A 15,061-nucleotide genomic window follows, 5' to 3' on the forward strand; every position below is an offset into this window, starting at 1 on the left:
CATCTTCATTAGACAATAATTTAGTTATCAGGAGGGTAACCTATAGTGCCGTGTGTATACCAGAGCAATGTGTTTCCCGTATACCTGAATTAGACGTTCCTATTAAGTTTCGCGAGCATACTGGGCAACCTTGTGTGCCATGTATGCTTTGCGATACCTACAAATAAAGCTGTTAGTGTAAACATAGTCACACGTGAAGTCTATTTTTATTACCAGGGAAACATTCGTCCCATGCGGGGCAACTCAAAAATCAGGGGATCTACTTTCCGCTAAAACCAGGTCTGCAATAGTACGCATGGATGTGTTCATATGTGCATGAAGTACAGCATGTGGCAGACCTAGGATACTTGGGTTGGGACAATGTACAGGATGAGTCCCGAGGGGAGGAGGTGTGGAGGGGAGGGCAAAGTGTGGTAGTGTGGTAGCTACTATGTCCGTATATACCTGTGGAGGAGATATATATATATATATATATGTGTGTACATATATGTAACCTGCTGTGTATATGTGGACATATAGGTGTTGTCATATATATGTGTAGATGTCGGCATTTGCATGTATATATGTTCATATATATCTATATCTATGTATATATTTCAGATTATTTATCTATAGATATATATATATATATATATATATATATATATATATATATATATATATATATATATATACATATATAGATATGTAGTATCTGTTTAGATATGGATATAATTACACACACACATACATCTAGATGTTGGTATACATTCTCTGTACTGTTGCACGACTGGGCTAGAAGTTATGTTACTGACAACATCAGATTTGTGTATATCTGGCATGGCTTAGTGGTAAATCACTTTGTGTATGGTGTATGGTCTTGGGTGTGAGCCTTGCAAGAGGCTGTTTATTTTGTTGCTGGGCAGAACAAGGGCAGTTGGATACAGACTGATTAAGGCACTTTAAAGGAGTGCATCTTCATTAGACAATAATTTAGTTATCAGGAGGGGAACCTATAGTGCCGTGTGTATACCAGAGCAATATGTTTCCCGTATACCTGAATTAGACGTTCCTATTAAGTATTGTGAGCATACTGGGCAACCTTGTGTGCCATGTATGCTTTGCGATACCTACAAATAAAGCTGTTAGTGTAAACATAGTCACACGTGAAGTCTATTGTTATTACCAGGGAAACATTCGTCCCATGCGGGGCAACCCAAAAATCGGGGGATCTACTTTCCGCTAAAACCAGGTCTGCAATAGTACGCATGGCTGTGTTCATATGTGCATGAAGTACAGCATGTGGCAGACCTAGGATACTTGGGTTGGGACAATGTACAGGATGAGTCCCGAGGGGAGGAGGTGTGGAGGGGAGGGCAAAGTGTGGTGGTGTGGTAGCTACAGGCCGGTAACCAGGGAAGGGATGGTGGCTGCGCGTGTGCAGCAGGGGTGGGAGGAACTGTGGGTAATGACCGTACGGGTCAAGGATGGGCTGGGTTGAATGGGCCTGTACAGCTCGACCCACCTAATGGGTGGGGGCGAGGGGAATGTAATATAGAACAAGTAAAACATACGAGAAACATAATTTAAATTCATATTCATATATGGATATATACATACATATATATATATATATATATATATATATATATATTTATATATATATATATATATATATATATATATATATATATATATATATATATACACATACATATAAACAGTCACACATATACATATACACAGCAATGACTTCAACAAGTGGCTAAGCTTCTGATGTCATTCAAAGGAGATCCAGTATCTGTCTGCCTGGGACGACATGACTGACAAACCATCATGCTTTGTCAGAGATGGTCTGCACCTGTTGCCCCTGGAATTCAGGTTACTGGCTACAGCTCTTAGCACCCTCATAGTGCCTTATCTAGGCAAGGTTCAAAGGACAAAACCACCACCATAACAGGTACAAGCATGCAAAACCGAATGTACTGCTACTCAATGCTTGACGTCTAAACCTAAAAATGCACTCTTTTGAGACACCCCTACAAATGGGGAACATCGCTATCAGTGCAGTCAATGGTACCTGGTTCAATGCTCCAGAGAGCACACCTGTAATACCAGGCAACAACTCTTATCACACATTTCGGGCACCAAACTAAGACCACAACACTACAGATGGAGGAATGTCCATATTCACCATGGTTATTCACACCTCCAGCCTAGATCCCAACACAATGCATCTGAGAATCTCCAGGTGCAACTAACACTAGGCAGGCTGCACTCCAAATAGTAGCTTGCTACAGATCCCCCACCATGCCCTGAGATTCTCACTACACCTTTATGAACATACATATTATTATACTACAACACACCATACTACTGGGTGAGTTCAACTACCATGCCATTAACTGGGAAAACTACTCAGGTACTGACACCTTTTACCAACGGTTCCTGAAATTCATACATTCTAACCCCCTGGATCAACTGATACATTGTCCAACCAGGGGCTCAAATATCCTAGACCTGGTCATTACCAACATGGGAGACAGATGCTCCACACCAGTGGTCACCCCCTCATTGGTCAGGTCTGACCATAAGGTGATCACCGTTGACATCCACATCCCACCCCCACATGCCACTCAGGAAACCTCCATAAGAACCCTCTCCAAAGCCAACATCATGCTACTCAAGTCAGATGTGACAAACTTCATGACACCCATTGAGATGGGAGCTGACAGTGCAACTGGTGAATCCTGTGCTAAGGCACAGTATGAGCACATCCACTCGTGCTTGAATTGTGCCATCCCAAAAAAGAACCAAGACACTGTCCTCCAAACATGGAAGCCAGTCTAGTGCTCCACTGCCATAAACAAACTATACAACAGAAGGAAGAAACTGTTGAAGAAAAGAGGATAATCCCAATATGCAAACAGCTCCCTTACCAGCTCGGTAAGAAGTTGAGATCCCTCAGGATCCTCCAAAGCTTGTTATGTACATATAATTGCCAAAGATTGCAAGGACAACCAGAAGGCATTTTATAGTTATGTCCAGAATCTAAACGGCAATGCCCAGAACTGCTCTGAGCTACTACAGAATGACATTAAATATACTGATTCCAAGGAGTTTGCCAATATCTGGGGCAGATCACTTTAGTGCCACATTCACCCTCCTCTCACCCACTAAGGGGCCCATCTCACTACCAAATGGTTGCTAATTCCAGTAATCACGGCCACACAGGTGGAAACCACACTCTCCACAGCTAGGAATACAGCATCCATGGGACCAGATGACATCCTGGGCTGTGAACTACATGAACTACAAAATACACTCGCACCTCATCTAAGTGTCATGTTTAATCATAGCCTCACCTCAGGCTTCGATCCCACTGAGTGGTGCACAGCTACAGTTATCACACTCCACAAGGGGGGATTCAACTTGGATCCCAGGAACTACTGTCGTATCAGTCTGACAAGCCTGATCTGCAAGGGCATGGAATGCATTATCATGGAACTTATAAACTAAGACATTGGCAACCAGCAAACACTGGACCCCACCCAGGTTGGGCTGGTTAAGGGCCGATCTTGTCTCCTGAACCTGATTGACTACCTAAAAATAAAACCATTGCTTTGAACAAAGTCACCCGTGAAGTCTATTGTTATTACCAAGAATAATGTTGTCCCATTGGGACGACCCAAAAATTAAGGTGTTATCTTTGCAGTAACCTCATGTCTGCAAAGGTAAGCATGGCTGTGTTCATATGTGCATGGACTACAGCGTGTGGAAGATACTTGGGTCAGGACAGCGTACAAGATGTGTCCCGAGGGGAGGAGGAGTGGAGGGTGGGCAAAGTGTGGGTGAGTGGTTGCTACAGGCCAGTAACCAGAGAAGGGATGGTGGCTGCATGTGTGCAGGGGGGGAGGCGGAACTGTAGGTTAAGTAAATATGGGTCGAGGAGAGGCTAGGTTGGATGGGCCTGTACTGGTCGGCCCGCCTAGTGGGTGGGGGAAGGGGAATGAGATATAACAATATGAAACATAACAGATGAATAATTTAAATCCCTATTTAAATAAAACACTTAACATAAAATAAACTTGGTAGTGTATTGCAGGGCGGTCTTGTTTTGCTGTGGGTGGGTATGCCAAGTCGTATGACATGTATATTGTTTGGGGCCTCTCAACCCCATTAACAGTGCATGTGGACATATATGTTTCTGTTAATCTACCATTGCTATCTACAGATGTCTGGCCATATATACCTCTATGGGAATATATATTTTCTTACATATTTATAACTATGTCCGTATATACCTATGGAGCTATATATCTGCATACATATATGTACCTTGCTGTGTATATGTGGACATATAGGTGTTGACATATATATGTGTAGATGTTGGCATTTACATGTATATATGTTCATATATATGTATATATATATATTTCTGAATATATATATATATATATATATATATATATATATATATATATATATATATATATATATATATCTATCTATATATATATATATATATATATATATATATATATATTACTACTTATATAGATATGTTGCATCTGTTTACATATTAATATATTTACACACATACATACATCTAGATGTTGGTATACATTCTTTGTACTGTTGCATGCCTGGGCTGGATGTTATGTTTCTGAAAACATCAAATGTATGTGTATCTGGCATGACTTAGTGCTAAATAACTTTGTGTATGGTGTTCATGGTCCTGGGTTTGAGCCTTGCAGAGGCTATTTATTTTGTTGCTGGGCGGAACATGGGCCATTGGATACAGACTGATTAAGGTACTTTAAATCAGTTGTACGTGGGTTTGCCCATGTTTGTGCAGAGCTAAGCACTGCTAACTTCCTGTTACAGTTTCTTATACTCAGTTAGCTTCCACATTGTTTAATCTGTGTAGGCAGTGCTTACCCCCGCACAAACGCACATAAACACACGTACTAGTGCTTACATATGCTTACTACTGCTTAGTGTGCTTAAACTTGGTTACTAGTGCCTTATTCGTTATGACACTGCTACTTCACATGTGCATTTCCTGCAGTACTCTAGTTCATACATATGTGTTATTTAGTGGGTTTTGCAATGAAACTATTAGTTATAACATGCTTTGCCATGTAAAATAGACTGTGTTGCAGTGGGACTTGTACTGGGAATGCCTGCTCATTAGGCAAATGCTCTGCCCACTAGACTATTGCTTACATCCATGAGGCAGTCTGATTAGAACCACTTCATCCAACACTGGCATGCCTCGACCCATAATTTCATACCCATCATTCCCCCCCCCGGTCTTCCTCCAAAGCAATCATCCTTTCTCTGGGTGCAAGTCGAGTCTAACCACATCACTTCACACTGCTCACTCTCGAGTTCGGGACCCATCAAGTACATTGTCTCGACCCAAGGATCATCATCCCAACCTTATAGTCCGAGAACATACGTGCCCTGCCATGTGTATCTTTGGTAACGGAAAAGAGCCCAAATACCCATCAATTTTTGGGTTGTCCCGCCAGGGATGTTCCTGTCTTTGTTTCTAGATTAGACTTAGTGGGTCGACAATGTTTCTCCCACTGGTAGTATCCTGCCTGTGGTTTGGGAAGCAGTGGTTTGTTTACTTTTTTTGTTTGTTTGTTAGCATGTTTAACTTGTTTGGATGGGGGAGATGTCTGTACATGTAACACATATGTTGACTGAACCCCCTCACCCTCACTGGCGGTGCCTGTGGATATATATATGTCATTCTTATGTGCTGTATCAAATCTATAGGTATGTATCTGTGTATATACACACATACACACACACACACACACACACACATATATATATATATATATATATATATATATATATATTTGTATACATATATTATATATATATATATATATATATATATATATATATATATATATATATATATAACAACATATAGATGCATAGATGCATTCACATGTATATATCTATATGTGTATAGTTATATATATGTGTATATATATATATATATATATATATATATATATATATATATATATATCAGTAATACTAGTAATCAAAACAGCCACCACAGTCACCGAACACAAATATTGATCCACCATTAAGGCCTATTGTATCAGCTGAAGGTTCCATGACTGCACCTCTAGCAAAATTTGTGGACCAAAAAGTAAAAAGTGTTTTAGAAGGCATCAACCACATTTTAAAAGATTCCTGGGATTTCGTAAGGAAATTGCAGCCTTCGATATTTTCCGAGAATCTTTCATTTGGTACCATGGATGTAACAGATTTATTTGGATGTATTCCACACGAGGTGGGTTTACTTTGGTTTGAAGAAATGCTTGTTGACAGTCAGAAGCTGGAGCAAAAAGATTTTAGGAATATACTCACCCTGATGGAAATTGTGTTAAAGAACAATTTCTTATACTTTCAGGGCGAGTATTTCAAACAGGAAAAAGGTGTGGCCATGGGGGCCCATTGTGCCCCGAGTTATGCCAATATAATTATGGCATATTGGGAGAATAAATTTCTACTCAACTCTTCTTTTTGCAATCAATGGGCCTTGTACACCAGATTCCTTGATGATTTGTGTTTTCTCTGGTATGGAGATCAAGATGATTTTTTCAAACTTTTTAACTATGTTAACACGACTACAAGTTTTTTGAAGTTTACACAACATTTTGATCATCAGGAATTGAGATATCTAGACGTCTGTATAGGTAAGAGGGATGGCGCATTTATATCACGGGTGCACAGAAAGGATACATTTTCCAACTCTTACCTACATTACACTAGTTGCCATCCACCTCACCAAAAGAAGGGTGTGGTGAAGGGGCAGCTTGTGCGTTTAAGTAGGATGACATCTGATAACCAAATATTTTTGGAAGAGGTCAACTATCTTAGGGGATTATTTATCAGCAGAGGGTATCCACAGGAATTATTTAACAATACAAAAAGAAAGGTGGCAGGACACTGCTGCTTCTCAATGTAATCTTTTTAATAAAAACTTAAAAACAAAATAATCTGGACACAAGTAAAATTGAAGAAGTGAGCGCTTTCGGGTTACACCCTTCATCAGACATCAAACACTCTATACATCTTCTTTTTATACAATGATTAACCAATGAATTCCTTCTAAATTAATGAAGCACACGCCTTTTCAGAAGTGTAGGTTTTAAAGGAATAACATCATTAAGGCCAGGGGGTATGTGTGCCATTAATTCTATAATCCATTTGGTTTCATCCAAAGCTGTCTGCAACCTGACATCCCCCCCGGTTATTCAATCTAACATTAACAATTACTCTAAAAGAGAAACTATGTGTTGGATGTTTACATATATGCCTGAATAGAGCATTACTGTAATCCCTATTCCTTATACTTCCTAGATGTTGTAGGATCCTTACCTTAAACATATTTGTGGTCATTCCCACATAGAAACTTGGACACTTTGTACATTCTGCCAAGTAGACCACATTAGGGGTCCTACATGTGGCCCTACCTTTAAAAACAATATTTTTACCTGTTGCTCTATGTGAGAAATTGACCTCTTTATTAATGTAGCTGCATGCTTTGCACATGCCACATGGAAGTGTCCCTGCCATGCTCTTAAAGGGCCTGTTCTCAAGAAAACATTTCTCTTTACATAAAAGGTCACTCAAATTCCTATTCCTTCTATATTGGAAATGAGGTCTGTTATCAATTAGCCCTTTTAAATTAATGTCACTGGTGAGGATGTTCCAATTATTGTTGACAATTTTACAGTATTGCTGAACTTTGGAGTAGCAGGACTTTAGCACGGCTGAGAGGATTCGTTTTTGTTCTGAATTATTTAACAACATTTTTGAAGAAGTTAACATCAAAAGGGAGGATACTTTTGCCCCTATATTAGGTAAGGTTATCACTATTAAACCAGAAACACCAGGAAAGCAGACTACCGATCAATATGGGGCAGGTCTTGTTACTACCTTTGATGGGCAGTCAGCATTCATTAGAAAGATTTTTACGAGAGAGTGGAATAACTTTTCTGCAATATCTGATTTAGATTACATCTTTGAAAACAAATTAACTTTCACTTATAGAAAGGGAATGACCATTAAGAATATGCTGGAAAATGGCTTTAATGCTGAGTTCAGGAACAAGAATAACAAATCAAAGAAAGGGGTATTTAAATGTGGTAGATGCAGTTATTGTACATACCTAGCTTGTGGGGATTATCTCTATTTGCAAGCCAGGGGTAAAAAGCTTTTTTTGAATACCTTCGTAAATTGTGATACCAAAGGTATAATTTACATTGCCACTTGCAAAAAATGTGATGCATTCTACATAGGGAAAAGCGAAAGGAAGCTCAAGCAGAGAATTTACGAGCATGTATATGATATCAGAGTTAAGAAGGAAAAAAATGCATTATGTAAACATGCTTTGAAATGTGGAACTGCAGGATATCAATTCTTTGTATTGGAGGTAGTACCCACGAATCCTAGGGGAGGCATGTGGGAAACCCTTATAGAATATCGTGAGTTATACTGGCAAGTGGTTTTAGATGCAAGTAGAAATGTGGGGCTTAATGATATGGTGTCTTTAGCACCAGTCTTAAAACTAAGAGCTGCAAAACTTTAAACACACATGTTTTTTAGTTTTATGATTACATTTTGGTCAGTGAATATTATATTTAAAGTAATGAAACAGCCTCATTTTGTTACCTTATCTGATGACAAAAAACACATTGTTTGAGGGTTTAGTTCTTAAGAAATACCACCAGATGGTGCTAGACACCACATCAACAGCACCTACTATGTAGGTCTCACTGATCTGATATCAGCTTATTTTATACAATGGTTTATTCAATGTTTTTAACATTTTTTAAAGAAATTCTTTAACAAAAAATTTTTTAACAAAATCAAAAGACTGTATAGCCTTTTATGGATTTTTATATTTAATCAATAGTCTATGTTATTTGTTTATTACTTTTTTATGTGTTGTGTATTTAAACAAAAGTTTCTTTAAGAAACAATTAAGGCAGGTGGAATCTGATTGGTGCTTTTGAATTTGTGTTTGTGTGGGGAAGCATAAAATGGATGTGTTTTATGATGGTTGTTATAGCTGATAAAGTTGACGACGAAAACGTGAAGTTGATTGCGTTACTGTGATTTCTGTGTTTGCGAAATATTAAACTGGTTTAGTTTTCCTCCTGGACCTGGATTTATTTGTGTTCGGTGACTGTGGTGGCTGTTTTGATTACTAGTTTTACTATCTACCACTTGCTGTATTCAGATATATATAAGTAATACAGAGAGGGTGAGGTATATATCTATTTAGTTTTATATATATATATATATATATATATATATATATATATATATATATATATATTGGTTTACTATCACAATGCCGACGTGCACTTGCACGGCTATGAAGTATTCGAATAACAGATGTTCGAATACTTCATATTTCAGCAGGTGATGTGAGCGAACGTTACCATTGTGAATGGACTATGCATTCGCAATTCTAACGTTCGCTCATGTGAGGGGATTGTGGTACAGTGTGGTTAGGGAAATACATCCCTTTCCTCACTGTAGTGCGATCTCGGAGTTGGAATATTAAGTTGGGGGTGCAGGGGCTTGCCCCTGCATAACTGTGTGTTTAGGCTAGTTAGGTAGGTAGTTACGGACGGAGTGCTGTGTATTGCCAAAAATGTCGCTCGCGACATTTTCGACAATACACAGCTGTTTTCGACATTAGGAAAATTCAGAAATGTTCATTTCGATATAAATTCGAAAATGCAGACACGTTTTGTTCTGATTTTCGAATTTATGATAGTAAACCATATATATATATATATATATATATATATATATATATATATATATATATATACATACACACACACACACACACACACACACACACACACACACACACACACACACACACACACACACATATACATGTACATGTATAGATACATTTCCTGTATGTTTGTGGAAACATCGGGGTTATATATATCTACGGTGGCTTAGTGGTAAATCACATTGGCTATGGAGGGCTGGTTCCTGGGTTCTAGCTTTGCAGAGGTTGTTTATTTTGTTGCTGGGCAGAACAAGGCCTATTGGATATGGAGTGATTGAAGCACTTTTAAGCAGTTGTCAGTGGGTTTTCACGACGGTAAGCACTGCTAACGTCCGGTGACATCCACTAACACATGGTTAGCCTCAATACTGCTTACTCTGTGTAAACACTGCTTGCCATCATGCAAACAGACTTACACCGGCTTACTCTTGCTTATTTATCCTTACTACTGCTATATTATAGACAATAATAGTCTAATGCTTCTTGGGGAGGTGGAGAATTTGGCAAATGTATGGGGTTATCATTCATTACACAGCTTACTACTCCAGTTCACAAATATATGTTATTTATTAGGTTATACAACTAAATATGTTGGATCATAACAGTGATTTGAACTGGAAATCGAATGTACTGCAGTGGGACTTGAACCGGGATTGACTGCTCATGAGGTGAGCACTATGCCCACTACAGCATTCCTGTACTGCTTCATTTGTGTATATATCTTGCTTTTTATCCTCTTTTTGCTATTTAAGCTACATTAACCATAGCTAAGCAATGGGCAAACCAGTGCACCTACAGTTAAACTGCATCCGTTTCATTAACAATAACTATCTTTTTTTTATTTTTTATTCACTATTGCTCTTATACACGTGGAGGATGTTGCTTGGGGTATGCGTACTTCTATGTGTGGTCTCACTCATTGTTTACTACCTTTCTGAAGTCCTTCATTGCAGGAGCATGTATATTCTGCGACCTCTGCTTTCAGACACACCCCCTGCACTTGTACACGCTCCATGTAGGATTAGGAGCTCAGGCAGTGTACCTTCCTTACTATGCATGGCATGCTGCCATCCTGCTCATAAACGGTCGCCTCCATGCAGGACTAAGCTTGTCCTGCACCGAGGTTTGCTGAATCTGGGGGAGTAATTGTTACACTTGTAACATTTTGTAAACAAATTACAATAGCTCATCATCCACTCAAGTTACACACATACTGTCAGCAGTATTCTATTCATCTAGCTGAGAGCTTTCATGTAAGGCTAAGGAGTTCTGTCTGTGTTACCTAGTTGTCGAGATATTTAGAAAAATGTGAAAATTATATCCACATAAATTAATATAATAAAAACAATGATTAATATCTATTTACCTGCACTACACAGAGGTCAAATATTAATGTAGTTGAGTTTGCCATTGTGTAAGCTTTAAAATGAAATATTTTAAAACCTTGTATGTACTATGGTTTTGGAATTATTGATGGAAATATGAACAAGCAATATTTGATGCCTGGAGGTATCAGTAGGACTTAACTGCAGATGCACCTGGAGGCGTCATTCAGATGTAATGAGTTAAAGTCATTAAGCCTCAGTCCTGATGTGTTTGTACATAATAAAGCTGCTTGAACAGAACCCACAAAGACTCATCTATTACATCCTGACTAGATGAGTGACATGGTGTCACAACCAGGATTCCAGAGACTGCTTTCCAGAGCTATGAGATGCAGAGTTAACAGTGAAGGTAAACTAAGAGAAACAAGCATGGAAAAGGGCCCAAAAAGAATAAAAGGTAATGAAAACTTGCACAAACAGATATTTTATGAAAAAAAAAGATAAAACATACCATTACAAGGGCACAAACTGCATTATTAAAAAAAAGAGAAGCACAACAGGTTTATTAATTAAACAAAATGTTTAAAATTAAGATATGTGATAAAACGATTATAAGAAAAGCAGATAAGGGGGTTGGAATTACCTCAAAATTGCAAATCGGGCATGTTTAGTGTAAAACGAGCACAAGAATAGTACAATGGTCATGAAAAGAGATTAAATGAGCAAAACAAATGTAATAAGGCCAAAAAGGGCACATTAAGTATAAATAAAGCAAGGCGACTGCATGTTTTTTGGCAAAGTACTGTGTTTTAGCATAACTTATACTTTGTATTGTATCAAGGGCATAACTAGAGTTATTTGAAGTATCTCAAAGTGTGTAAAGTGCTTACAGTGTGTGCTCATTACTGTGCATGTATTCCAAAGAGTTTGTGTGCAAAGTGCAACTATTTTGTCAAGTACAAAGTATAGCCATTTCAAAAAGTTTCTTGTGCTGGGTGTGTCTATTCGCAAACTGCAGCTATTAAAGAGTGTTTCTTGCACTGTAAAGAGTTATAGGTTCATAGGTTCATAGGTTCATACTAGGCTATCTGCCCTAGGGCATTTATAAGCCTAGCCAGAATGTGTTTGGCTTTCGCCACCCATTTTAAATTTATTTTGCTATGCCCTTTTTCGAGGTTAGTATACTGTGCCTCTGTCTAACAGCCATGAAATATTTTAAAACCTTGTATGTACTATGGTTTGAATTTATGGATTTTTATATTTAATCAATAGTCTATGTTATTTGTTTACTGCTTTTTTATGTGTTGTGTATTTAAACAAAAGTTTCTTTAAGAAACAATTAAGGCAGGTGGAATCTGATTGGTGCTTTTGAATTTGTGTTTGTGTGGGGAAGCATAAAATGGATGTGTTTTATGATGGTTGTTATAGCTGATAAAGTTGACGACGAAAACGTGAAGTTGATTGCGTTACTGTGATTTCTGTGTTTGCGAAATATTAAACTGGTTTAGTTTTCCTCCTGGACCTGGATTTATTTGTGTTCGGTGACTGTGGTGGCTGTTTTGATTACTAGTTTTACTATCTACCACTTGCTGTATTCTGATATATATAAGTAATACAGAGAGGGTGAGGTATATATCTATTTAGTTTTTTATATATATATATATATATATATATATATATATATATATATATATATATATATTGGTTTACTATCACAATGCCGACGCACTTGACGGCTATGAAGTATTCGAATAACAGATGTTCGAATACTTCATATTTCAGCAGGTGATGTGAGCGAACGTTACCATTGTGAATGGACTATGCATTCGCAATTCTAACGTTCGCTCATGTGAGGGGATTGTGGTACAGTGCGGTTAGGGAAATACATCCCTTTCCTCACTGTAGTGCGATCTCGGAGTTGGAATATTAAGTTGGGGGGGTGCAGGGGGGCTTGCCCCCCTGCATAACTGTGTGTTTAGGCTAGTTAGGTAGGTAGTTACGGGACGGGTGGGAGTGCTGTGTATTGCCAAAAATGTCGCTCGCGACATTTTCGACAATACACAGCTGTTTTCGACATTAGGAAAATTCAGAAATGTTCATTTCCGATGTATAAATTCGAAAATGCAGACACGTTTTGTTCTGATTTTCGAATTTATGATAGTAAACCATATATATATATATATATATATATATATATATATATATATATATACATACATACACACACACACACACACACACACACACACACACACACACACACACACACACACACACACACACATATACATGTACATGTATAGATACATTTCCTGTATGTTTGTGGAAACATCGGGGTTATATATATCTACGGTGGCTTAGTGGTAAATCACATTGGCTATGGAGGGCTGGTTCCTGGGTTCTAGCTTTGCAGAGGTTGTTTATTTTGTTGCTGGGCAGAACAAGGCCCATTGGATATGGAGTGATTGAAGCACTTTTAAGCAGTTGTCAGTGGGTTTTCACGACGGTAAGCACTGCTAACGTCCGGTGACATCCACTAACACATGGTTAGCCTCAATACTGCTTACTCTGTGTAAACACTGCTTACCATCATGCAAACAGACTTACGCTGGCTTACTCTTGCTTATTTATCCTTACTACTGCTATATTATAGACAATAATAGTCTAATGCTTCTTGGGGAGGTGGAGAATTTGGCAAATGTATGGGGTTATCATTCATTACACAGCTTACTACTCCAGTTCACAAATATATGTTATTTATTAGGTTATACAACTAAATATGTTGGATCATAACAGTGATTTTAACTGGAAATGGAATGTACTGCAGTGGGACTTGAACCGGGATTGACTGCTCATGAGGTGAGCACTATGCCCACTACAGTATTCCTGTACTGCTTCATTTGTGTATATATCTTGCTTTTTATCCTCTTTTTGCTATTTAAGCTACATTAACCATAGCTAAGCAATGGGCAAACCAGTGCACCTACAGTTAAACTGCATCCGTTTCATTAACAATAACTATCTTTTTTTTATTTTTTATTCACTATTGCTCTTATACACGTGGAGGATGTTGCTTGGGGTATGCGTACATCTATGTGTGGTCTCACTCATTGTTTACTACCTTTCTGAAGTCCTTCATTGCAGGAGCATGTATATTCTGAGAGCTCTGCTTTCAGACACGCCCCCTGCACTCGTATACGCTCCATGTAGGATTAGGAGCTCAGGCAGTGTGCCTTCCTTACTATGCATGGCACGCTGCCATCCTGCTCATAAACGGTCACCTCCATGCAGGACTAAGCTTGTCCTGCACCGAGGTTTGCTGAATCTGGGGGAGTAATTGTTACACTTGTAACATTTTGTAAACAAATTACAATAGCTCATCATCCACTCAAGTTACACACATACTGTCAGCAGTATTCTATTCATCTAGCTGAGAGCTTTCATGTAAGGCTAAGGAGTTCTGTCTGTGTTACCTAGTTGTCGAGATATTTAGAAAAGAGTGAAAATTATATCCACATAAATTAATATAATAAAAACAATGATTAATATCTATTTACCTGCACTACACAGAGGTCAAATATTAATGTAGTTGAGTTTGCCATTGTGTAAGCTTTAAAATGAAATATTTTAAAACCTTGTATGTACTATGGTTTTGGAATTATTGATGGAAATATGAACAAGCAATATTTGATGCCTAGAGGTATCAGTAGGAGTTAACTGCAGATGCACCTGGAGGCGTCATTCAGATGTAATGAGTTAAAGTCATTAAGCCTCAGTCCTGATGTGTTTGTACATAATAAAGCTGCTTGAACAGAACCCACAAAGACTCATCTATTACATCCTGACTAGATGAGTGACATGGTGTCACAACCAGGATTCCAGAGACTGCTTTCCAGAG

Source organism: Protopterus annectens, chromosome 2.part1 (genome assembly GCF_019279795.1).
Source record: "Protopterus annectens isolate FY-2018-M chromosome 2.part1, PAN1.0, whole genome shotgun sequence".
Classification (NCBI taxonomy): domain Eukaryota; kingdom Metazoa; phylum Chordata; order Ceratodontiformes; family Protopteridae; genus Protopterus; species Protopterus annectens.